At 52.0% G+C, this 23,106-nt stretch overlaps 1 protein-coding gene across 2 annotated transcripts in view; it reads right to left on the reverse strand.

Moving 5' to 3' along the window:
- The window catches only part of Bcor (BCL6 corepressor), a 122,505-nt gene that overhangs the window by 43,944 nt on the left and 55,455 nt on the right, over positions 1 to 23,106 (reverse strand). The window lies entirely within an intron of this gene.

The raw sequence follows: 23,106 nt of genomic DNA on the forward strand, positions 1-23,106 counted from the left end.
CTCCGAGACCCGGCCGAGCAGAGCCTGAGTGCGCGTGGGCGTCCACCCAGCCCACCTCGCCCCTTCTTCCCAGAGGAGCTACTTTCCCTGCAGGCGCAAAGAGCTACACGTAAACACCACCACCGGCAACGGTGGCCGTTCTGCGTCCTAGCTCCCCGAACGTTTCAATTGTGTGGGAATCGTCGGAAGGGGGGGTGCTACTCCTGGGGGCACAAGGTGGTAGGAGGGCCGTAAAGGGAACTGGGATGCGCCTGAGTTCCTCCCAGTTCTTGAGCATTTCCCGGTCCGGACCTCCGATGGATAGCTGGTGGGTCTGCCCTCGTCTCTCACCTCGGCCTCGTGAGAGTATCTCCCGCGTTTTATTTTACTTGGCCAGGAACAACTTTTGGCTTCATCGTTCAGCACATAAATTTCCACTGGGTAACGTCGTGCAGATCCGGGCTCGGCGGCGGCGGCGTACAGCCTGCGCCCGCAGCAGTTCAATTCAATTGACACGTATTGAGCTTCTACAGCGCACCCGGAGCAGCTCTGGGTGCCAGATGGGGGGTGGGGGGGGGGAGCAGATAGGCGAAAGGGGGAAGCCGAGAAGCGAGGTTCCGGCCTCCGTGGAGCGCAGAGCCTCAAGGGCGAACCCAGCTCCACTTCGTGAAGCTGGCTGGAAGGAAAATCAGGGCACCCAGGCTGGGGGCTCGGACACCGAGGCCAAAGTTGACCCTATACGGTGGTTCTAGGGGGTCTTTTGATTCTGGGAAGGGGGTGGAGTATCTCTTCTGCCTAGGGACAGGATGGTGTGCAGGCTTGATGAGAACCAAAGTCCGAAATGGAAGTGGCTAGTAAACCCACGCGGAAAGTTTTTAAATATCCTAGAGCGTCTACATGCCAAAAAATAATCAAAAGCATCTCAAGTTGGTTACTAAGTCAAGGTCAAGGCCCAAATCATCCCTAGCTAGAAGATATTTTCCCTTTTAAAAGTGAGGCCCACTACTGACTGTGGGACTGATATTAGGTACGATTTTATTCATTCTGTTGTAGTTCTCAGCCCATAGTTATAAAAACAGCCCTTCTCAAAGCAGAAGTGAAACATCTCTACCGTTTGAAACCCGAAACTTGGAGCAGAATTAAATCTTCATGCTCCAGAGCTGCTTGTAACAACTGATGCAAAAGACAGGCAGGCAGGCGGGCCAGTGAGCTGTGCCTAGCCATTCTGGGCTGCTAATGCGTCCAGGACCCGCGCCTGCAGAATGGAATGTACGCCTTTTTCTTCCAGGTCTTTCTGGGGGGTGGGTGTCTCTGAAAGCTAACCTACACATTTTTTTCATCTCCTGTAACCAGCAGAAAGACACCTGGACTATTATGCTGTAAAGCTATTTTTTATAAAGACGTTTTAAGGCTAGACATTAAAAGTTATTAGAGTGAACGCATGCGAGTTACAGACACAGCTGGGGGAAAGGCCGCTGGTTGTGTGTTGTAGCAACATTTCTTTTTGAAGCGACTCCTTTTATTCAAAACAAGTCTAAAATAACCTAGAAAGCTAGAGTTGGGTATTTGTGGGGTAAACTCTGAACGCGGTTCCAGGCAGAAAGGCCGCTGTGCGGCTGCGGGCTGCGCGGGAGGGCTGGCTTGGGCGAGCAGCAGAGGCAGTGCCAGGCTCATCCGGCTCGGTTAGGCCGCACCACAGAAGCCCTGGCTCGATGCCCAGCCACCTTCTCTCCCCCTCTTCTCACCTCCCAACTCTCCCAGGAACAGGCTTTTCCCAGAGTCCGAGTCACATTAACTGTCCAGAACTTTCGGAAAATCCAGGAGCCGAGCACGGAGCCTGAGGTCTCTCCGAATCCTATGGCCTCCCGGGACTGCTGACAAAGAGGTCTGTTTGTCTAACTTTAAGTCCTAGAGCTAAAATGAATGGGAGGGGGTGCTGTAAGGGCGAAGGGGCCTTAGAGAGGGCTGACTGCTTGGGAAATTTGATGCTGGAGACAAACAGGCCAGTAAATTTGCCTTTGACGTAATTTGTGGCAGTCACCCCCTCTCCTTTAAGGGCGTCTGTGGAATCTATGGTGTTCCCCAATGGGCTGGTGGGATTAAAGGCTTTCTCTACCATCTCCTAGGATGCATTTCCTAATTCCATGGGATTTTAAAAATATCTTATTAAGCACGCGCTGTGTATGTGTGTGTGTTTTGTGTGTGTGTGTGTGTGTCTGTCTGTGTCTAATTCACTAAGAATTGAAATGTGAGATCTTCCCAGGTCCCCTAAGTGGAGAAGGATCACACCTATTGGCCTGGTTAGTCCAACCTTTGCCTATGTAGAGAAAGCTGTCAAAAGGCAGTCCCATTTTGTGTCCGTACTCACAGGGCTGCTACCAGATCCCTAAGCGGCGCCCGCCCCCCCCCCGGGGGGGGGTACCTCAGATGCTCAAGGTCTGGCTTTTCCTCAGTGCTGGCAACTGCCCTCCTCCACGTCCCTCTGGAACTGACCCAGGTGTCAGGCCACCGATATACCCTGACATCCGAAAGGGGAGGATTTCAATGAAAGTAGAGGAATAGATGGAGTGGACCCGCAAGTGAGCGCAAGGGAAGGGAGGCCCCTTAGCCAGCTGAAAAATAAATCAGCAAGGAAATGAGAAGTACTCCGAGGTGGAGCTGCCCAGTCTGCCCCTCCCCCACCCCAAAAAAAGGTCTTGTGATTATAAATGGCTGGACTTCGGAATCCCAGGCCTTCTCCTGCTGCACATTCTAAGCAGACTCTGAAACTGGGAAAGCAAACTGGAGCTTCTGGGAGCAAACTTGAAACCTGCCTGCCCTTTTCGGATTATGCTGGCTACAGACCTGCCAGGCTTCTACCAGTCTGGCTACCCCTAGGCCTGGAGTAAGGCCCTGCATCCTGTCATGAGGTCCTACCTGCAATTGGGGCACCGGTGGGTTTTCAACTGTGTGTATGGTGGGGCTTCATTTATGACAGGTATGTGCAGAGTGGAAAGCCTAGTTCTGTAGACGCCTCAGCTGGTGTTTGCTGGCCTATGACACTAGATAGTAAAGTTACTGGAAGAGGCCACACTTGAATGGTAAAAATGATACATTTTAGCTTATGTAACGAGAAAAGTATCCTGTTAATGTTAAAATGCTCTTTCAAAAACATATGAATAGCTACAGTTACAGTCTTCCAGTCAGGGAATGCCAGGCTTACCCAATGGCACTTGAAAGAAAAAAAAAATTCATGGGCTGAGATGGGGGGAGGCGGGGAGACCAATCTAGCTTATGCTCCTGTCTTCCTTTCAAAACTCAAATGAAGTAACAATTGGAAGTCTATCCTTGACCCTAAGAATTTTACTAATTGTGAAATATTTAAAGACAGCTGCCTTCCCTGGGCAGAAAACTGTTGGATTTGGGATTGGACAGGTTAATTACCTTTGGAAAGTTCTAGGTTGTTTGGAGGTGGAAGGCCCAAAGAATAGAAGCAACATGGTTCAGAGAAACAACATTAGAAAATTCCTGGTCTAGGTGACATTTATGTCAGGCCCTGCACTCTGGAATCTCAAAGTCTACACTGCTGTTGCCAAAGGTTGACTGGGTGTTAACCAAATGGCATAAACATAGGGGCTTTGGGGAGCTGCCTAGTCCCTCCATCAAAGCTGAATACTCCTGCAGATCAACCCTGATACTACCTCTAGGCCAGGGTTCTTGTTTAGCAAGGCTCTCTAGTGCATATCTTACCCTGTTTGTGGACAGGGTAAGTGGGAGTGTCAGGAAAGGGGGAAGCGAGTAGACAGCTGCTCTTGCACCCAGCATAGCTGTTTCCCTCCCCAACCTTTTTTTTTTTTTTTTTTTTTTTTGGATTTTCGAGACAGGGTTTCTCCGTAGTTTTTGGTGCCTGTCCTGGAACTAGCTCGTGTACACCAGGCTGGCCTCGAACTCACAAAGATCCTCCTGCCTCTGCCTCCCGAGTGCTGGGATTAAAGGCGTGCACCACCACCGCCCGGCTCCCCAACCATTTTTAATTCAGCTTCTCTTCTCCTCTTCCTGGGGGTCACCCAGGGAGCTTCCAAAGCTGCCATCACCAGTGGCTGCCCGATTGTAAGAAAGGACTACAAGCCAACAGATAGAAAAGCACAACTAGTGTAGCTCTAAGCAACTGAGAGCCCTCACAATACATACACACCCAAAATTATGTCCAGAAGTGATTGCTGTGGGGTGGTGGTCACCGTGGGGTGATCGCGGCCAGGACCACAAGTCTGGGAATCTCAAATGGTTTAAGTTATTAATCTATGCACATTTTACCTGATTCCCTTTCTCCCTAAGGTCCATTCTGCTGTGCCTTCACCCCATAACCTAGCATCTCCTGTCTGTTAGTGACCCTACAGTCCCCTCCCCATGCCTCCATTGGGGAAACAGGGATGGAGAGTGGTTTGCATTGCGAGGCAGTGGGGCAGCGGTGGGAGGAGGCTAATGCATAATGCACAGCGCCTGGAAGCCTGGCCATTAGCGGCCTGTCGGTGACACAGACAAACGACTGAGAGGGAGGAGATCCAGCAAGCTCTGGAGTTTAAATATACCAGCGTGGAGGGGAAACGCCATGATTTAAAAGTGTGTGTTTGCAGACACACGCATATATTTTAATGATTTCCAGCAGGCTGCACGTCCCAGCCTTGCATCCTGCCCGCCACCCCACCCCCCAAACGGAGGATATGTGTAGAAGAGAAGATGAAGGTAGAGGTTTCAAGGAGAGACCCAGTGACGGTTTGGGGAGGAGATGAAGGAAAGAGGTTGGTAAATAGGATACTGAGAAAAAGAGGCCTTGGGAAGCTGCCTAAGCCAAAGCCATACGGGATTTTGTTTTTCTTTCTTTCTTTCTTTTTTTAAAGAAACCTGGGCATGGTGCCTTTCAGCTGGAACTGGACCCTCTACATTGTACAAGAAAGGCCTAAGAAAAAAAGAAACTCTGTCACCCTTCTTTCCCCCAGGACCCCACATTTTTGAATCTTCCTATTCTACTGACAATCCAGAGACCTCCTTCCTGCCCGTTTAACACACCAGTGTTTTTTAGCAATTAAGGCGAGAAGGGGGTGGGGATAAAGATAAGCCAATTTTTTTTCCGCCATGCAAGTGTGAAAGATAAGATAAGGCTAAGCTGGGGCAAAGCGGCTGCTTACAACCTCCCCTCCACGATTTTGATCGGTCACTTATCTCGAAAAAAAATGCTCCTTTCGAAAACTGCAGAAAGAGAGAAAGAAAGAAAGAAGCCGAAGGAAAGCATTTTCATTTGGAAGTGACATTTAAAATCCACCTCCTTTCCACCAGCAACCCCTCTCCAACGCCAAGGACCCCCAGGAAAAGTCGCACCTCTACTGCGGGGTTTCAGTCTTTCTCGTGGGGGGCAAAATTTCTAGTGTAATCAAGCTGAGTAAAACCAGGGATGTGTGATGAGGATTTCTTCTGCGTCTTACACAAGCTTGCAAAGGCAGTTTTCTTCTCTAAGTTACGGGTCTATATTTGTGTTTCACCATCGAGCCGATGTGTTGAAACTAAACAGGTAGCTATATTTGGGAGGGTCATATAACTATGTCAACAATGAGGTGGCTGTTAATTGAAAATAAGAAACTCTGCGGGCTTTCACAAGCCCGTTAAGGGGAGGAAAAGGCAGCCTAGACCCTGAGAACTCCCAGCTAAACTGGACTCTCCCGGAGTTTTAGTAATCCTTTTCTCCTCACAGGGATCTCACTGAGGGATTTCCGGAAGACTTTCTATTTGTTGAAGGTTTTGGTATCGAAGTTCCTGCACCCAGGATGGCCTGCAAATCCCCCCATCTAAGTGCTGGCCCCAGACCGCAAGCGGCGAAGGAGGCTGGTCCCTCAGGCCAAGCTCAGCCTTCGCCCACCACCGGCTCCGGGGTCTGAGGCACCTTCTCCGCTCGACACCCTGGAGCCCGCTCGGGGCCAAGCTTCAGGACCCAAAGCCCAGGGTCAGCCGCAGTCGGATTGTCCCCAGGGAGCCGAAACCACCGGTCGGGGGAAACCCCTCCTCTTGCCCTTCCCCGAAAAGCCTGGTCGCGGCGTCAGCGCCGCGCGAGCGGGCATCTGCTGACAGCCGGGCCTCTCAGAAGGCCCACACGCGTCCCATTAGTCAGCTTGAGTTCCCCTCGGGCGAGCCGTCTGGCACGGCCTCAAGGCCCGGTTCGGGCAGGGAGGGGGTGCAGGGCCGCAGCGAGCTCCGCGGGGCCTGGCCCGATTTGGTTCCGCGTTCCTGGACCCGTGGGGAAGCTGAGGCGGCGGGCCAGGCCGCTCCCTGGCGGGCTCCCGGCGCCGAGCTGCGCTTCACGTGCCCGCCATAGCCGCGGCGCGGCGAGGAGGGGCTGGGAGGCGAGCGGCCGCTCCGGCAGGGTCCCCGACCCCCGCCTCTCTGTGGGGGAGCTGGGCGGGGACCACCCTGAAGCCCCGATCTCCGCACAAGGTGAAGGCGGCGTCGCCAGACGCCCAGAGGCTCTGAGGGCGCCGCTCCGAGAGCTGCGCGGCGGCGACAGCCAGGGGAGGGTGCTCCTCGCGGCCGCGCCGGGAACTTCCCGGCCGCCCCGCCGCCGCAGTCACGGGGACCGGAAGCCCTCCCGCCACCCCGAACGGCCTGCTCTGGCCCCCAGGGCAGTTCCAGACGGGAGCTTGCCTCCCGTCACCCCAAATCTCTCCTGGCTCCAGGCGGCTGTCCGCACCCTGGGATGCCCCCCTTTGAGCACGGAGGACCCTCCCGGGAGACGTCCGGTGAGACGCCCCTCAGTCACAAGCACCAACGCGCCTCCCCCCACTCGTCCCCCGGCCCCGCAGCTGGGACAGGAGGGGCGCGGAGCCGCCACTCCGGCCAAGCAGGAACACCTGCTCCGGGCCCTGCAGCTGGGCGCGTGGTGCTGGGAGAAGCTGCTTAGTGTCATGTACGGAGAGCACGGAACAGAAAATGGGGCTCCAAAGCAGTGGGGTAGCATCCTCCCCCGGTTCCTCCTCACTTGGGGCGGTCAAACGCACAGCCCAAAGGCTTGCTGAGGGCACTGGTCTCCCAGAGGGGCTGAGGGCGACAACACCTGAGATCCAGCTTCTGGCCTTAAGAGGTCGTTCGCAATCACATGGGGGCAAAATGCAGTTCTGGGGACCGTCCCCAGTGTCCACCCCCGCTCTTCAACACGGACACTCATCTGCCCCGCGCATTCTCGCCTCGTGCCGCGGACGGCAGTAGGTCGGGATGGCACCAGCATCTCCCCCCCTTTCCCGAGGGACAGAGAGTCTGGTACGGACCTCCGGCTTTGCCATTGCTCGCGGAGGAGGGCCAAAGGGTCCTCCCCATCTTCTGGATGCCCGGGGTCGGGCGGCGGAGGCAACCTGCGTGGCTGTCCCAGCCTTACCCCGCCCCCGTCCGGCCCTCTCCGACTTCCCTGGCCCAGGGCCCGGCCGGGGAAGGCGTTGTTTTGCCAGCGGGAGCGGAGCGAGTGCGCGGAGAAAAGCCACCCTGCTCTAATGAGAGTGCACACCGCGCAGCTTCGAGGAGGAGGATTACCCGGCGGGCGGGGGAGGGGAGAGGGCCGGGGCCGCGGGTGGCGTGTGCGGCGGCCCCGCGGGCCCGGAGTCCCCGCCTGTCTGGCTGCTAATCGCACGCTTTCTGCTGTTACGGAGGCAGGCGGGAGCTGGCGATCGAGCCCAGCGCCGGCGACTCGGCGGGTGACACGGAAACATGGCGCAGCGCCCCTCCCCCGCCCGCCCTCCCTGCGCTCCCGCCTCCCGCCTCGCACTTCCTCCCGCCCGCGCGGCTTTTGCAGTTCTAATGCTCTGCTTTCGGCCTGGCACCATTACGCTAGCAGACGCTTCTCTGCGGCCTCGCGCGTCTCTTTCCCCTTTGTTTTCAGGGTCTATAGAAAAGGTTTGCTTTTCTATAGAGCTCTCTCGTTAAACCAAACTTGTGGTGGCAACGGAAGGCAGTGCGGGCGGGGAGGGGCCAGGGGATTTTGGCAGCAGCAGACCAGAGCGTGGTGGAAACTTCTCTCGCAGGGTTCCCCGCCACTGCCTTCCTATCCCCACCCCCACTCACAGACCAGTCGCCCCGTCGACGCTTCGCTCTTGAGAGGCCCCAGGGCTCCAAAAAGGAGGCCTAGGACTATAACCACAGGCCTTCGAAGAGACGAGGGTTCGTGTCTGTTACCCCAGACTTTTGGCACTCGATGACCTTGCTCCTTGGCTGCTTTTACTTGACTTGGCTTTCCTTTGGTCATTCGGAGCCCTGTGTCTCGGTCGGTGGGTAAAGAAGAGGAGCGAAGTAAAGTGTTCAGCGTGTGGTTCTTATTTTTAAAGGGCTCGCTGTAATCCTACCCTTTACTGTAGGCCTCCTTTATCGGGTCGCCTACAAGAGGGGGGCACCGACTCTACGGACAAATGATAGAAAAGCTATTGCTGGTGGCTGGCCACCGCGCCCACAGCCACTCAGTGGGCCCCCCTGGAAGACCCAGCAGAGACGAGGACCGGAGATCTAGCTCCCTCGGTTCAGGAGAAGCCAAACCTTCCGCTCTCTAGGCGAGAAATCTGAACAACCCCCTCCTCCCAGGGCGCACTCCCCAGACCCAAACCCACGCATATGTTGTGGCTTTCTGCACCAGAGCTGCTCAGGCGGCAATTTTTTAAGCCTGCAATTAAGCGAGGCGTCGCCGTGTCCTCGGCTAGTGTCGATCCTGTCAGTCGCACATGGCCTTGGTGCTCCGGTCCGAGGCCCTGCGATTAGTCACAGGCTCGCTTCGCTCCTTCCCTAATCCGCCTCTGCAGGCAGCCTGGGGACGCGGCCGACTAGGCGGCGCTGGCAGGGAGCCACCGCACGCGGGGCGGGCCTCCTGGTTAATGCCAGCCCTACTGCACCCGAGCCAGCGCGGGCCCCGAGGTGCGGGATTGACGCCCCCCCCTTACCGCCCCCTGGTGGGGCGCCGGCGTCCCTCCTCCTCCCGCCCCTCTCCTGGGCCTGCGAGATCTATTTGTGTGGTGTCATTTGCATAAAAATAGGACAAGTGTTTCGGTGCGTTCGAACGCGGGAGGCGAAATCCTTATTGATGTGTCTGTGTGGAGCCTCCGGTTGTCGGAGCAGTTTGATTTAGGGTGTTTGTGTTGCCTTCTACGAGAAATGAGAGGAAATCCTGTGCAACGCTTCCCGCGGCCGGGGCCCCCTGGAGCATCCCCCTCTGCGGCTGGGAGTAGTGCACGGCTTGGGCCCCAGCACACCAAGTCTACAACGGGCAGGTTGAGGGCCAGGCGGGCGGCCTATTATGACTCATAAAACCGGGCAGCCTAATCACCAGCTGCCAATCCATTTACATGTGGCGCTTCCAAATGCACCCTTCTTCGTCCAGGCCGGGCCTCCCGCGGGTTCGCCGCGGACACGGCTAGAATCTCCCACTGGAAACTAACCAAGCGGTCGTTCCTTCCCGTCGGTAGCCCGGTTTCCCCTCCTAGGGGACCCCCGCTCTCTAGGCCTCTGCACCTCTTTCCAGCAACTCCTTAGCTTGGACAAATAGCTTGGGAGGGCGCCGGCCTCTCGGAGCCAGTAAATCAATCATTAACTCCCTAGCGAGGCCAAGTCAAGGGAGGGGGCGGTGGCCAGAGCCCAGTGCGGGGGGCAAGAGCAAGGCCCCCAACCCTGGGGTGAGCGCCATCCCCCGCGCCAGCGAACAGGATGCTCGAGGACAGCTCCTGCAGGCCTTCTCTGTATCCTCCAGAAGCCTAAGCCCGCTGGGCCTTTCCAGCCGCACCGTGCCTCGCCGGGCAGGTTGGGTTACTGCGCAGCCCCCAGGCTTCGGGCTTCGCAGCCTGCTGTCCATAGGAGTGTGCCGCACCAGGGCAAGTGTCCCGGACCCAGCGGGCCTTCACATGACTCCGGCTTTGCCAACCTAGCCAATCGAGTGGACCTGACTCCCAAGGCATGCCCCCTTGGAGCCCTCGGTGGATTTGGCACGCAACGGGTTAAAAAGCCCCAGTTCGCCCTGGCTCCTCGGTTGCACAGAGGAAATGCTGATCAAAGTGCCTTACGGGGAAGGAAACACACGCACACTCGGGGCTTGGGGTCGAAGGAGAATGACTGGAAACGACTCCCGAGTCGCCCGCCTCGAGCCGCTTCCCACACTCCCGGCAAGGCGGCGGCGGCGGCGGCAGCCCGCAAGATTCACCCCGCGAAGCTCTGCGTGCAGGGCCTGGGGAAGGAGGAGGGACAAGGGGGCGGGAGGCGAGCCCGGGCTTCGCGCCAAGAGGCCCGGAGCCACAGATTAGTCACCGCTCGGCTCGGAGCTCACGGGTGCGCCGGGGAAAGGGAGGGCAGGCGGCGGCCCAGCTCAGCCGGCTCCCGGGGCCTCGGCGCCGCTGCCCCCACCCCCACCCCCGCGTGCGCCAGGCGAGACTCTCCAGGACTCTCGCAGCGGAGATCCACTTGTCAGTTCAAGGGCAGGACAGAAACTGCAAGCTGAGTCTTGCGAACAGGAAATTTCTCATTGACAAGGTGCTACGCGCCCTCCCCCCCTTGCATCTCATCTCCCCCCGCCCAACCCCGGCGCGCAACACGGCTTTAAAACAAAACCAAAGCCCAGCGCGAGCAGCCGGCGTGCCCACTCGGCCTCAATCGCCTCGGCGTCCCCCGCCCCTCAGAGTCCCAAGCCCCGGGCCAGCACACTGGCTCAGCCGATGGCTTCGGCTAGGGGCCCCACGGAAGACATAATCGTTTCTGCAGGACCCGAGTCGGGGCGCCGGGCCCCGGAAGCTCTGCGCCTTCTCGGGGAGTTAACCCGGCCGACGAGCTTTGCTCTGGGTGGCCGCCGGGTCAGCACGATCTGCGGGGAGGAGGAGCTGGGCGGCTGCAGCGAATTTCGCTGCAGGATCCTGGGAGGGCTGCGAGCTCGGCCTGGCAAAGTTCCTGTGGAAACTCCATGTTTTGAAACTCCAGCGGCGTTGCGGAAGGAGGGGGAGAGGGGAACGCGCCGAGCGCCAAGGGCGGCCAGCACCCGCCTGGCACTCCGGGGGAACCTCTCTCCCCAGCCCGCTGCCCGTCTGCAGGGCTGGGAGAGCCGAGCCCCTGGAGCAAAGTCTTCTGTGTAGTCCCCTTTTTCCTCCGCTCTCCAAGGGAAATTCATTAACCCGTTTTATTTACTGAGACGAAGGCAGCCTTTTTAGGGGCCCTGATATGCAGGGTAATTTCGTATTTGACACGTGTAAATACTTAGTACTCTCAGGTAAGGTCAAATTATTTATCATCTTAATTTATATTTCAATAGGCCTACAATTTAGAGTCGAGAAATGCCTCCTTATGAATCATTATGGTCTATTAGAGGAACTAATGTCTAAACAGCACTATTTGGGAGGGAATCACTTATGTTGACATTTAAATGGCTCTTCAATAGTTAAAAAAAGAGACATTCGAGTGCCTTTGATTAAATATACAATTTACAAGACCATCAGCAAAACCATCAGGGCTATAAATTCTAGGGATTTTTATTTTCAATTTTCCCAAAGTCTTTCAGGACATATATGTCATCTCCTATGGGAAAAAATTACATAAATTTCTGACAATTCCACACACCCCTACCCACCCACAAGATAACGTCTTATCAAGGGCCCCAGATCCTGTACCTTAGTGATAAACTTAACCACTTTTTAGCACTATTGCAGGTAACTTGTAAAAGCAGCTTACCTGTCTTGCTGAAAGCCAACCATCTATCCTGATGTCACCACAGCACCCAGAACAGCCTGCTGGTGCTTTAAAGTCGCCTCTATACCTGCTAATATAAACACCAGTCTCTTCCTAGCTATCTCCCATCTCCAATTCTAGAAGGTTCCATTATGACTCTGTAGTGTTACTTTCTCCCCTGACACAACATCTTTCAGGGCCTCAGATGGCTTCATGTGTCTGCTTTCTGAGACCAGGCTAACATCAGAGATCCGCCTGCCTCTGCCTCCTTACTACAGTGATTAAAGGCCTGGGCCACCACATCAGGCTTTCCTTCCTCCTATTTGTTGGTTTCCAAGTTTGTTGTTTGTTTATAAAAGCATAGGATTCTAAACAATGTAATTAATTGTGCATCAACCATTTGGATCCCCCCCCCCCCCCCCCCCCCCCCGCATGAAGAGTTCCGCTCTGTTTGGGAAGCCGGCAGGGTCTGTGGTAAGGAGAGAAACACACCGGGCTTTGTGCATGGTTACGTTGCAGTTCTTGTTTTTGTTTTTTAAAAAAAGCATGGGTTATGGAGCTTCCCCTGGGGGTGGGTCACAGATCTCCAGCAGTGCCTATGCTCCAAATTTATTTGCCTAAACTATTCTGTTCTTTATTCAGGAAAACTTAATGCTACATCTTGCAGCTGCCAAAATATGCGTGGGGGGGGGCTGGTTAGGTTACACAAACTGGTTTCAATTCCTGAGCTCAAGCAATTCTCCTGTATCAGCCTTCCAAGCAGATTCACAGGTACAGACAGTTAGCATATAACTTCCTATCAGCTTAGGGAAATGGTCCTTGTTTGTGACTATATAATACATCATCATTTATCACACCATTCTAGCCATCCTCCCTAGGTATTCCGCAGAAAGTACTGGGAACCAGACACCTCCTTCATGCTGAGGCGGGGAGTGTTTGTTTTGTTTTTCGAGACAGTGTCTCTACATAATCCTGGCTGTCCTGGAACTTACCATGTAGACCAGGCTGGCCTCAAAGTCATAAGAGATTTCCCTGCCTCTGCCTCCTGAGTGCTAGAATCAAAATGTGTGTCACCACCCAGGTTTTTCAATCCTTGTCTTCCTTAACTTCCCAGAGGCACTTAGGACCACCTTAACCCCAATTCCCAACTGTTCCCTTTTATTGGCTTCCTGGTGGCAGAATATAGGGGCATTTTTCAGTTTCTTTCTGGGCTCTTGTCTCTGCTCCTCCGATGGTCTTGAGCCTGGATAACCCCCCGACTGACAAATTTCATCCCCGTTTATGACTTTAAATATTCTCACTTGGTGATTCTTGGTTTGTTCTTTCCCAAGTTCCAGGTCCCCATATCAAACTGCAGACCAGCTAGCTCACCTTGTCATCCATATTCAGCTTAGTAACCACAGCTAACATTTGCACAGTGGTTTTTTGGTAACCAAGCACACAATATAAATTGTCTATGAATTCTTACAATTATTCAATAAAGCAGGTAGTCACTATCCACGGGTCACAGATAAAAACTAAAGTAAAGGACTTCAGAACACTCACGGGAATTTGTGCCAACAGGATTAAGAACATGTCCAGAGTCCCATGTTCTTAATCACCCCCCACTACAGAGCCATACACAAAATACTACATGAGAATAAGTCCCCTCCTTCATCTTCTTCCTTGCTTCTCTGCAGCACTCTGGTAAATACAACTAACTGTACTTTCGGTATTCTACCTAAACTTCAACTTTTTGCAGTAACTATAGGCCAGGCCAACTCACTCTCTTGCCTGGATGACCTAGGGGTCTAATTCCAGGTATCATTTCTCATGTCCATCCTCCACATAGCAGCTAGACAGGCCTTTTTGTAACGTGTCGCATCTGGGCTTGGTGGTGAGCACCTACAATCCCAGTATTTAGGAAGTAGGAAGGATTATAAATTCCAGGCCAGGCAAAATCAGGTTTCAAAAGATGAATCAACTAGGTGCTGGTGAGATGGCTTATCGGCTAAAGGTACCTGTTGCCAAGTCTAATAGCCCTAGTTCTAGTCCCATGAGCATCGTGGTGGAAAAAGAGAACTGACTTCCGAAAGTTGTCCTCTGACCTCCACATTCAGCCTGTGCTGCATAAGCACTCAGGGACACACATGTAAATAAGTGAATTTTAAAAACTAAAAGCAAACACACGGCATGCCAGATAGCACTACCTTCCTTAGTTCCTGTCACATTTGAAACAAATCTCAAACTTCTTAGGCAGGTGTGTGGTCTCCCAAAACATCAGTAGTTGGGAGAGGGAAGCAGGAGAACCTCTAGTTTCAGGTCAGCCTGAGCTACATATCGAGTTCCAATCCAGGTTGAACAGCGTGGTGAGGTCATGTCTCTAAATAACAGACCAACAAACCCGAACTTTCTGACCTAGCAACCTACCACTTCACTGCTTGCCACAGTCTGCCTCATCATCTGAGCAGGCCTACTAACGGCTCCTGAATAAGCTCTTTCTGTTGTTAGCTTTCTAGACTGTACCCTCCTGGCGCCAATCATGGTACCTAGCACACGCAGACTATGTATAACTTGATTACAAATCAAGGAGTAAGCTGAGAATGGCAGTGCCCTCCAGCCGGTGTTACATTGCTAGACCTTGCCACAAAAACAAACAAGGGCCCGGGATGTCATTCACTCGTTACAGTGCCCTGATTTCTACCCCTATCAACCCCAGCAATACACTTTTAAAAAACTGGGTGTGGCACACTCCTGTAATCCCAGAACTCTGGAGGTGGATGCTGGAGGATCAGAAATTCAAGGCCCCTTTAACCCCAGCACTCCAGAGGCAGAGGCAGGTGAATCTCTGTGAGTTTGAGGGCAGACTGGTCTACAGAGCTAGTTCCAGGGCAGTCAAGGTTACAAAAAGAAACAACTCTGTCTCAAAGAACCAAAAGCAACAATAACAAAAAAAGAAGAAGAAAAGAAAAATTCAAGGTCATCCTCAGTTGCATAGAAAGCTGGGAGCCAGCCTGGGCCATTAGAGACTCTGTTTCAAAAAACAACAACAAAACAAAGACCCAGTTTGATGGTGCACTTAGGAGGCAGAGGCAGGCGACACAGCCTACATAATGAGTTCCAGGCAGGCATGGTGAGACTCTGTCTCAAAAACAAAAATGAAAGAAAGATTGAATGCAACATAAATGAACAAATGATTGAATGCCTGATACATTGTTATTCTGTATGTAGCACAGGCTGATATTTGAAGCAAGTTCAAGAAAGCAAGACAGCTGTAGGGGTGGTGCTAATGTGCAGGGAGTGGATCTGTGGTTCTGGGGAAGACTGAGGCAGAAGTAATTAGCTAAGTCAAGTACAAGGCAAGAAGAGGTAATACCATCTGGACAGACCCACGGGAGCATGAGATGAATATACACAGATCTTTCTTGGTCAGAGGAGCCAAGTGACTTACTTGGGTGCATATGTTTCTGGAAGATCCCTAGGAGGCCCCTTAGTCTTCCCAAGTGCAGAATATCATCCCCAGAAGGTGACATCAGGAGCCCTTAGCCAAGATCAAGACAAAACCCCTTTAGTATTCCTTGCCTATTCCTGATCACTCAAGACAGGGTCTAACTGTATAGCCCAGGATTACAGGCACACACCACCATGCTCAGCTAATTCAGCTGTTACCTGGTGCCAAAAAATGTAGGCTCTTCCTCCTCAAGACCCTCAGGGCCCATCAATGTGGGCTCTGGTCATAACTGGCACTGGGCCACTGAGTCTTTTTCTCCCGGTTCCATGCCTTTGACCTCCTAACAGGAACTATGTCACTGTGCTATTCTTCATAGCAAGCGAGTCTGTTTGAATAATTCGTATAGGATAAAAATAGCTACTGTTTATTGAGGACCTTCGCTCCCTTCCAGTTCTTTACTAGGTACATTTCCATGCAATCTCGATTATGCCCCCTAATAACCCTGTGGTTACACACTACCATCTACTTTACAGCTGAGGAAACTAAAGCGCTTAGAACTGCCCCTCCTCCCCCCAAAAAAACCCCAAACCTATATATGGCTAATTTAGGAACGTGTGGCCACAGGGATTCCCCTAACTTCACACCCCTCTGGCATGCTACATAGAGTGAGTACATGGCTTCTCAGTCAGGCATCTGCACTGTTTCCGCAGACCAAGTGCTTCTGGGACCAAATCCTATGCAGCTTCTCCGATCACATCTTTCTTGGGTCATCCTGGCCATTTGCCAACTGCAGTAAATGTCATACAAGGTGTTTCTTTGCTTTCAGGATCAGCAGGTGTCAACTGATCCATCCTGCCCACCATAGGAACCTGAACAAATGCATCTCCATGAAGACTGAAGAGTGCCTTCCTCCCAGGAAACTCAAGGCAAAGACTTACTCCTCAGACAAAGCAAACAGACCCTGGAATGAAGTTGGAAAAACCTCTCTATTCTCCTTCCCGATGTTACTAAACTGTGGCTCTGTAATGGATGATATTATGACCCGTTTTGTCCGTTCCCACTCTTGGGTAAGTTTCTTGGATTTTAAGCTTCCATGGACATCACTCTTAGGGCTGGCTGGACCAGATCCAGCTTGCCAGTAGAGCACTTATTGAGCATGTGTGAGGTCCCTAGGTTCCATTTCTAGCCCTGCAAACAAGCAAAAAGTCCGTGTCACCACTGCTACACACACACAGAGAGAGAGAGAGAGAGAGAGAGAGAGAGAGAGAGAGAGAGAGAGAGAGAATGGGAAGGGGTCCCCATGCCCCTTCCACCCAACTCCTCTCCTGAAGCTTTTGAGATCTGGAGAGCAGATTAACTTTCTTCAGTTTCCTAAGGGCTTTCTTTCTGTCTGCCAAATACAATATACACTGATCTCATTCCTACAGAAAACTACAATCACCATTTCACAGATGAGGGAATGAAGGCCTAGACACTAAACATAACGGTTTGCCTGGATACTCACCACCTGATTCCCCAAAACCCAACTGCTACCCAAGTCATTGCTTCCCCTGTCCTCATGGTGGGACATAGGCAAGTAAATGTCATACTTTCTAGGACCCATGGACAGCGAATTTGCTGGGCTCATCATAAACAGGCTCTGATGTCAATGTCCTTCACTGCATCCTGCCATGCAAATGATGTCCCCTAAGGATATCATTGTCCTGCAGTGAATTTATTTGCCTGGTCCCTAGGAGAAGCCTTTTTTTTTCCTCCTGTGGCCAAGGATAAAGCTGGCAGAAACTCCAGAATGAAGGCTGAATGCCTTCATGGGTTCAGCGCCAATGGCTACACTGGGACCTTCCTGGCCTGCTTGCTGGCACAGAGAATTTGGAGGAGAGACCAATCTTGAAGATAATTTAGCTTCTCTCTTTTTTGAAGTAACCATGGTCCTCTTCGCTAGGTCTGCTGGCAATGATTAACGCCGTATGCTTTCTCCCCTCTCCTCTGCTTCTTCCTTTCTTTAGGGTTTATTTTCCAACCATTGCCACAGTTTCTCTTCAGAGCAGAGTAAATAAATATTCAGAGTATACTGGCAGAGCAAACCCCTCATGCTGCTCTGACAGAGCCCCAGGTGGCAGATGGTACCAGATTACTCCTAGAGGGTACTGCTACTGTTTATAGAGTTCAAGGCTAACCCGCCACTGCCGTCAATTGAGGCCTAATCCTTTAATTATTCTCAAAATGCCAAAAATAAAGATTGCAAGGAAGGCAATTAATAGGATCATACGGTGTATTCCTCATTTGTAATTATATATTATTATTTTTCTCCCTACTTTGTTCCAATAATGATTTAAGGCCGTTTCCAAAGATACACAAACCCAAGCAAAGATAAATAAAAGGCGTGGGATGTGAATTACAATGTCATGCCTGCTCGAGACATCTTTGCCCCACTCCACATAATAGAGCTGAATTCATAACGCCTTTCAAAAATGAGGTAATTTAGTTCTTTCAGTGGCAACACTAGGCTCTTTGTCAAGAGAAAGGGTGTCAGGCAGTCTGGAAAGGACTCGGAAAGGACAAGGGGTCTGTTCTGTAAGGCTGGCAATTTCAGTGTGTGATCCTGGACAAGCTGTTTGTGTTGGTATAACAAAATACCTGAGATTGAGCAGTTTATAAAGTAAAGAGGTTTACTTGGCTCATAATTCTGGTGCCCAGAAGCTCGTGAGGGACCCCAGGCTGCATGACAATGTGGCAAAGAAGCAGAGAGGATAGTAGTTGCATAAAGAAGGGGACAAGAGAGAGTCAGGTAATGACTTTTGCTTTGCAAGAACCCAGTTTCAAGAAAGCTAATCCACTCCACTGAGACTTGCATTAATAATCTCTTTAGGATCCAGTCACCTAATCACCACTCACCAGATCACACTGCCTAAAGTTGCCACCACCTCAACACGGCTGGAAAGCAAGCTTCCAGCATGTGAATCCTTGTTGGGGGGAGGGGGTTCACACCATGCTTAGGTCATAGCATTCACCCTCTCTGGACACTGGACTCTGGGATCCCCACAGGTCTCTGTAAGTCCTGGAGGTTCCCCTGGATGTGGGAGGCAGAAACCAACAATGCTCCTCTAGCATAAGGGGCCCCTGTAAGAATCCTGTTCAAACCAAGCGATGGTGGCACATGCCTTTAATCCCAGCACTCAGGCGGCAGAGACAGGCGGATCTCTGTGAGTTCGAGGCCAGCCTGGTCTACAGAGTGAGTTCCAGGACAGTCAAGGCTACACTGAGAAAAGAAAAAAAAGAAAAGAAACAAAGAAAGAAAAAAGAATCCTGTTCAAGAAACCACCTCCAGGCCCCAGAAGTCCTCTCTCCTTCATCTTTTGCTCTCTGTGTCTCTGTTTCTCTCCCATTCCTGGATGACCCAGACAGTAGAACTTGAATTGTCTCCTATTCTGTGGCAATGATTCCACTTCCAATCCTTAGGCCAGAATGGCGTGAAGGAAGGTCCCCGGGAAGGAGCAAGGTACTGCAGTTTAAGCAGTGCTGTTGACTTTAGAGGCCCCTTATCTCCTCTTCACTCCCATTAACCACATCTTCCACTTTGAAATCCCAAGCAGCACCTAACACAAAGCTTAGCCTATCACTCCATTAAAAAGACTGATAGGAAGCCAGGGGTGGTGATGACACACCCATAATCCCAGGACCGGAGAGGTGGAGGAGGCAAAAAGGAAGGTCAAAAGTTCCAGTCCCGCTAGGCGGCGATGGTGCCCACTTGGGAGGCAAAGGCCAGCCTGGTCTACAGAGCGAGTTCCAGGATAGCCAAGGCTACACAAAGAAATTCTGTCTTGAAAACTGCACACACACTGAGAGAGAGAGAGAGAGAGAGAGAGAGAGAGAGAGAGAGAGAGAGAGAGAGGTGGTCCAGCCTGAGCTACATATAGTAAGAGTGGGTCTCAGGAAACCCTGGAACTTATATACTCTCTGTCCCATTCAAAGTCACAAGGGACCCACTGCTGCCTGTATTTAGCCTGAGTTCCTCTGAGTGTACTCCACACAACAGAGCTCCTGGGGCTCAGCCCTGCCTGCCGAGAAACAGAAGCAGACAGCATGGACGCAGCTAGCATACGAACTGCAGCATGAAGGAAGTCTGCCCACAGAAACAGGTACTGCGGAATCCCCCTGCTATCCCCTCTGAAAGTGCCTGAGCATTAGAAGTTGGACAAGGAGCCGGGAAGTAATGGCGCACGCCTTTAATCCCAGCACTCGGGAGGCAGAGGCAGGCGGATCTCTGAGTTTGAGGTCAGCCTGTTCTACAGAGCGAGTTCCAGAACAGCTAAGGCTACAGAGAAACCTTGTCTCACACACACACACACACACACACAAGATTACACAGTGAGTTGAAAGGCAGTGTGAGCTATGCACAGTGTGAGACCCTGTCTCAAAAAAGAAAACTATACCCCAAAATCTCGTGAACAGAAATACCCTTTCTTCTCAACAGTCCAGCCCGGCTGATTGGAACGTTATGCCGAGCAGATGTTACGAAAGCCTCTGCTCAGGACAGAACACCAGATCTCTCCTCCCTCCTCTAGCCTTGCTGCCTTTCCTGCAGGGACATAGGGATATCCATTGATGCCCACAGTGAATGCTCTGGTCCATACGTTAGCTATGTAACCCCCACTAGTCACAATTGCTAGTGCTATTTGGGGGTGGGTCTGTGGGAAATAGCATGTGTTTGTGTCTCGCCTCATGATGCCTCCACCACATTGTCCTAGAGCAAGGAGACCCTCACCAGATGCCTCCTCACTCTGGAACTTTAAGTTATGAACCCCTGTGCTCCCTTCTCCTCACTTCTCCCTCACTGTCTCTTCTTTTCATAGTGGTCAGATTCTCTTTCCTTTCTTTCCTTCCCTCCTCCCTCTCTCCCACATACTAAGCACCACTCCTTACTCTATAGCCCAAACCGACCTACAACCCACGCTAGACAAGGCATTTTTGGCAAGCTCCCTGCCTTAGCTATTTGAGTGCTGAAACCACAGGTGTGAGCCATCACCCCTAGATTAAATTTTTAATCTTTATCTTTTAAAGAAATTAAATTTTCTTTGTTTATTCATTTAGAGTATGTGTGATTCCTCTGTGGCCCTTGCGGGGGACAGAGGCCAACTTCCAGGACTCAGTTCTCTCCTTCCACCATGGGGGTCCCAGGGATCAAACTCAGGTAAGTGCTTTTACCTGCTGAGACATCTTGGGACCTATTTATGTTCCCCTGAGATAATGACTCAGACTGGTCACAAGTTTGCTATATAATTCATATTAGCCTTGAACTCCTGATCCTTTGGCTGGAGCTTCCTAAATACTGGGATTACAGGCATGCCCCAGCATGTCCAGCTTAAATTTCTATTTATAAAGTCCCTGGTCTCCAGTCCCTGGAGTTGCCACTTTCCTCTGTCCCCCTTCTACCGTTCAGTAACGCAGCCCGAGCGGGAATCCTTGATCTTGCCAGCTCACTCCACTGCTCCTTCATCACCAAATGCTGCATTCTTTGCTCTTTGGAGCATGATTCTTCCATTGCTTGTCATCCAATGCCCTGCTTGCCCAGCACAGCCTCTTGTCAATGCCGTGGCAGTGACTGCCTGACTGCTTTCCTTTTTCCGTGTCTGCCTCTTTCTGGTTCACTCCCTACGCGGAGGCCCGTAGCTATACCTCACCTGTGTGCAAAAGCCAGTCCAGGCACTGTGTACCCCATGGGGAGACACCAAATGGCTGTCCTCAGGGCATCTGTGTGCCAGCAGGCCAGATGGCAACTAAACAATTAAGGTAACAGGTCATACAATGATCCAAGATGGTGGACAATGGACAGAAGAGAAAAAGTGAGAGCAGGTGAAGGGCATCTAAGAAACAGAGTGGGGAGCCTCTGCATGATCCCTAGGTGACCAGGGGTCGGAGCCTTGTGTGAGTGAGAGTGTGTGGGTATGCATGTGCCACAGTGCTCATGTGGCGATCAGAGGACAACTTGCTAGAATGGGTTCCCTGCTGCCAGGGATTGAATTCAGGCCTCAGGTTTGGTGGCAAATTCCATTGTACACTAGAACACCTCACCAGCTCAAGGCCTTTTAGAAACAGAAGAGGGTAGGAAAACTTGAAAAGCGGTGAGGGGTCAGGCAAGTGAACCTGTCTCTGCAGGAAGGGTGTTGGAGGCACAGGCATGGGCAGTGTGCAAAGGCCCTGGGGAAAGAGGGTGCCTGCTCTGTGTAAGGGGGAAAAACAGGATCCTAGCATGGCTAAACTACAATAGGAGAAAGGATGTGGGTTATAGGGAAGCAGGTTCTGTGGCCCGGCCTCTATGAAACTCCAAGGAGCTTCAGGGTATTCACTGTAGAGATAAAGATGAAAGACCTCAGCCGCTCTCCAGGCCAGGCTCAGGCCTGGGGTTGTTTTCACTCCCTACTCACCTTGGGGCCTACCTGGAGGCTGTTCCTGTTTACTCTACCTTGGTCCCCTTTGTCCAGGCACCCAGAGTTCTGAAGAAAACACTGCTCCCAAGAACCCTTCTCCAGACCATGGTCCAGGCCCTGGGTTAGGGCTTCACCATCTCAAACTGTCCCCAGTCCTTCCCCTACAACCTCCCTCCTCTCAGTACGTGGTAACTTAGCACCACACCTATGATCCAATGATGGGCTCACATGGTTTGTGGCATATTTGAGGGTTCATTCTTCTGTACCATGAGCTTCCCTGGATGCCAGAGGCCCAGTGGTGACCTGAACCACCAAGAAGCTTATACCTAGGAGATGGCCACACAAAAAGCAAATAAAAACAACTTTGGGATAGTGGGCAGGTTTACACAGATGACCCAGGGCACTGTGAGCTCAGGTGGGCCAGAACACCTTTAGTCAGGGTGACCAGAAGTCAGGAAACAGCCGAAGGCTGAGAAGGCAGCAGTTAGATGAGTCTCTAACAAGGATCGCTCCAGGCTTAGACAAAGTACAAGTACACAGGCCCTGAAGGATAACTGACCTTGGCTTCTGTCCTGGTTAATTTTCTGTCAGTTTGACACAAGCTAGAGTTATCAGAGAGGAGGAAGCCTCAGTGAGGAAACGCCTCCATAAGATCGCACTGTAGGCAAGCCTGAGGGGCATTTTCTTAATTAGTAATTGATGGCACCATTGTGGGTGGTGCCATGCCTGGGCTGGCAATCCTGGGTTCTATGAGAAAGCAGGTTGATCAAGCCATATGAAGCAAGCCAGAAAGCAGCTCCCCTTCATGGCCTCTGCATCAGCTCCTGCCTCCAGGTCCCTGCCCTGTCTGAGTTCGATACTGACTTCCTTCAATGATGAACAGTGATATGGAAGAGTAAGCCAAACAAACCCTTTCCTCCCCAATTTGCTTTTTTGGACATGGTTTCATCACAGCAATAGAAATCCTAAAACATAGCCGGGCGGTGGTGGCACACACTTTTAATCCCAATGCTCGCTCGGGAGGCTGAGACAGGCGGATCTCTGAGTTCGAGGCCAGCCTGACCTACAAGAGCTAGTTCCAGGACAGGCTCTAAAGCTACAGAGAAACCCTGTCTCGAAAAAACAAACAAACAAACAAACAAAAACCCAGGAAGGGAGGAAGGAAGGAAGGAAGGAAGGAAGGGAGGGAGGGAGGGAGGGAGGGAGGGAGGGAGGGAGGAAGGAAGGAAGGAAGGAAGGAAGGAAGGAAGGAAGGAAGGAAGGAAGGAAGGAAGGGGAAAAAAAAGAAATCCTAAGAGAGTTCCTCTGAGGAAGTAAGGCTAGCTCCTAAGGCTGAACCACAGTGACACTTTCTAGGACTATGGCTCCACAGCCTGGAAGCCCGGAAGCCTTTTGCATTCCCCCTGTGGCTATGTCTATCCCTCAGGCTAGCTCAGCTGACGGACATTTGCTTTTGTGGAATCTGAAGGTTTCTGACACAAGGGTTATGGAGACGGCTCTGGGGAAAAATGCTTGCTACGAAAGCATGAGAACGTCAATTCAAATCCCCAGAACCCTCATAAAAGTCAGATG

The sequence above is a fragment of the Chionomys nivalis genome, chromosome X (genome assembly GCF_950005125.1).
Source record: "Chionomys nivalis chromosome X, mChiNiv1.1, whole genome shotgun sequence".
Lineage (NCBI taxonomy): Eukaryota > Metazoa > Chordata > Mammalia > Rodentia > Cricetidae > Chionomys > Chionomys nivalis.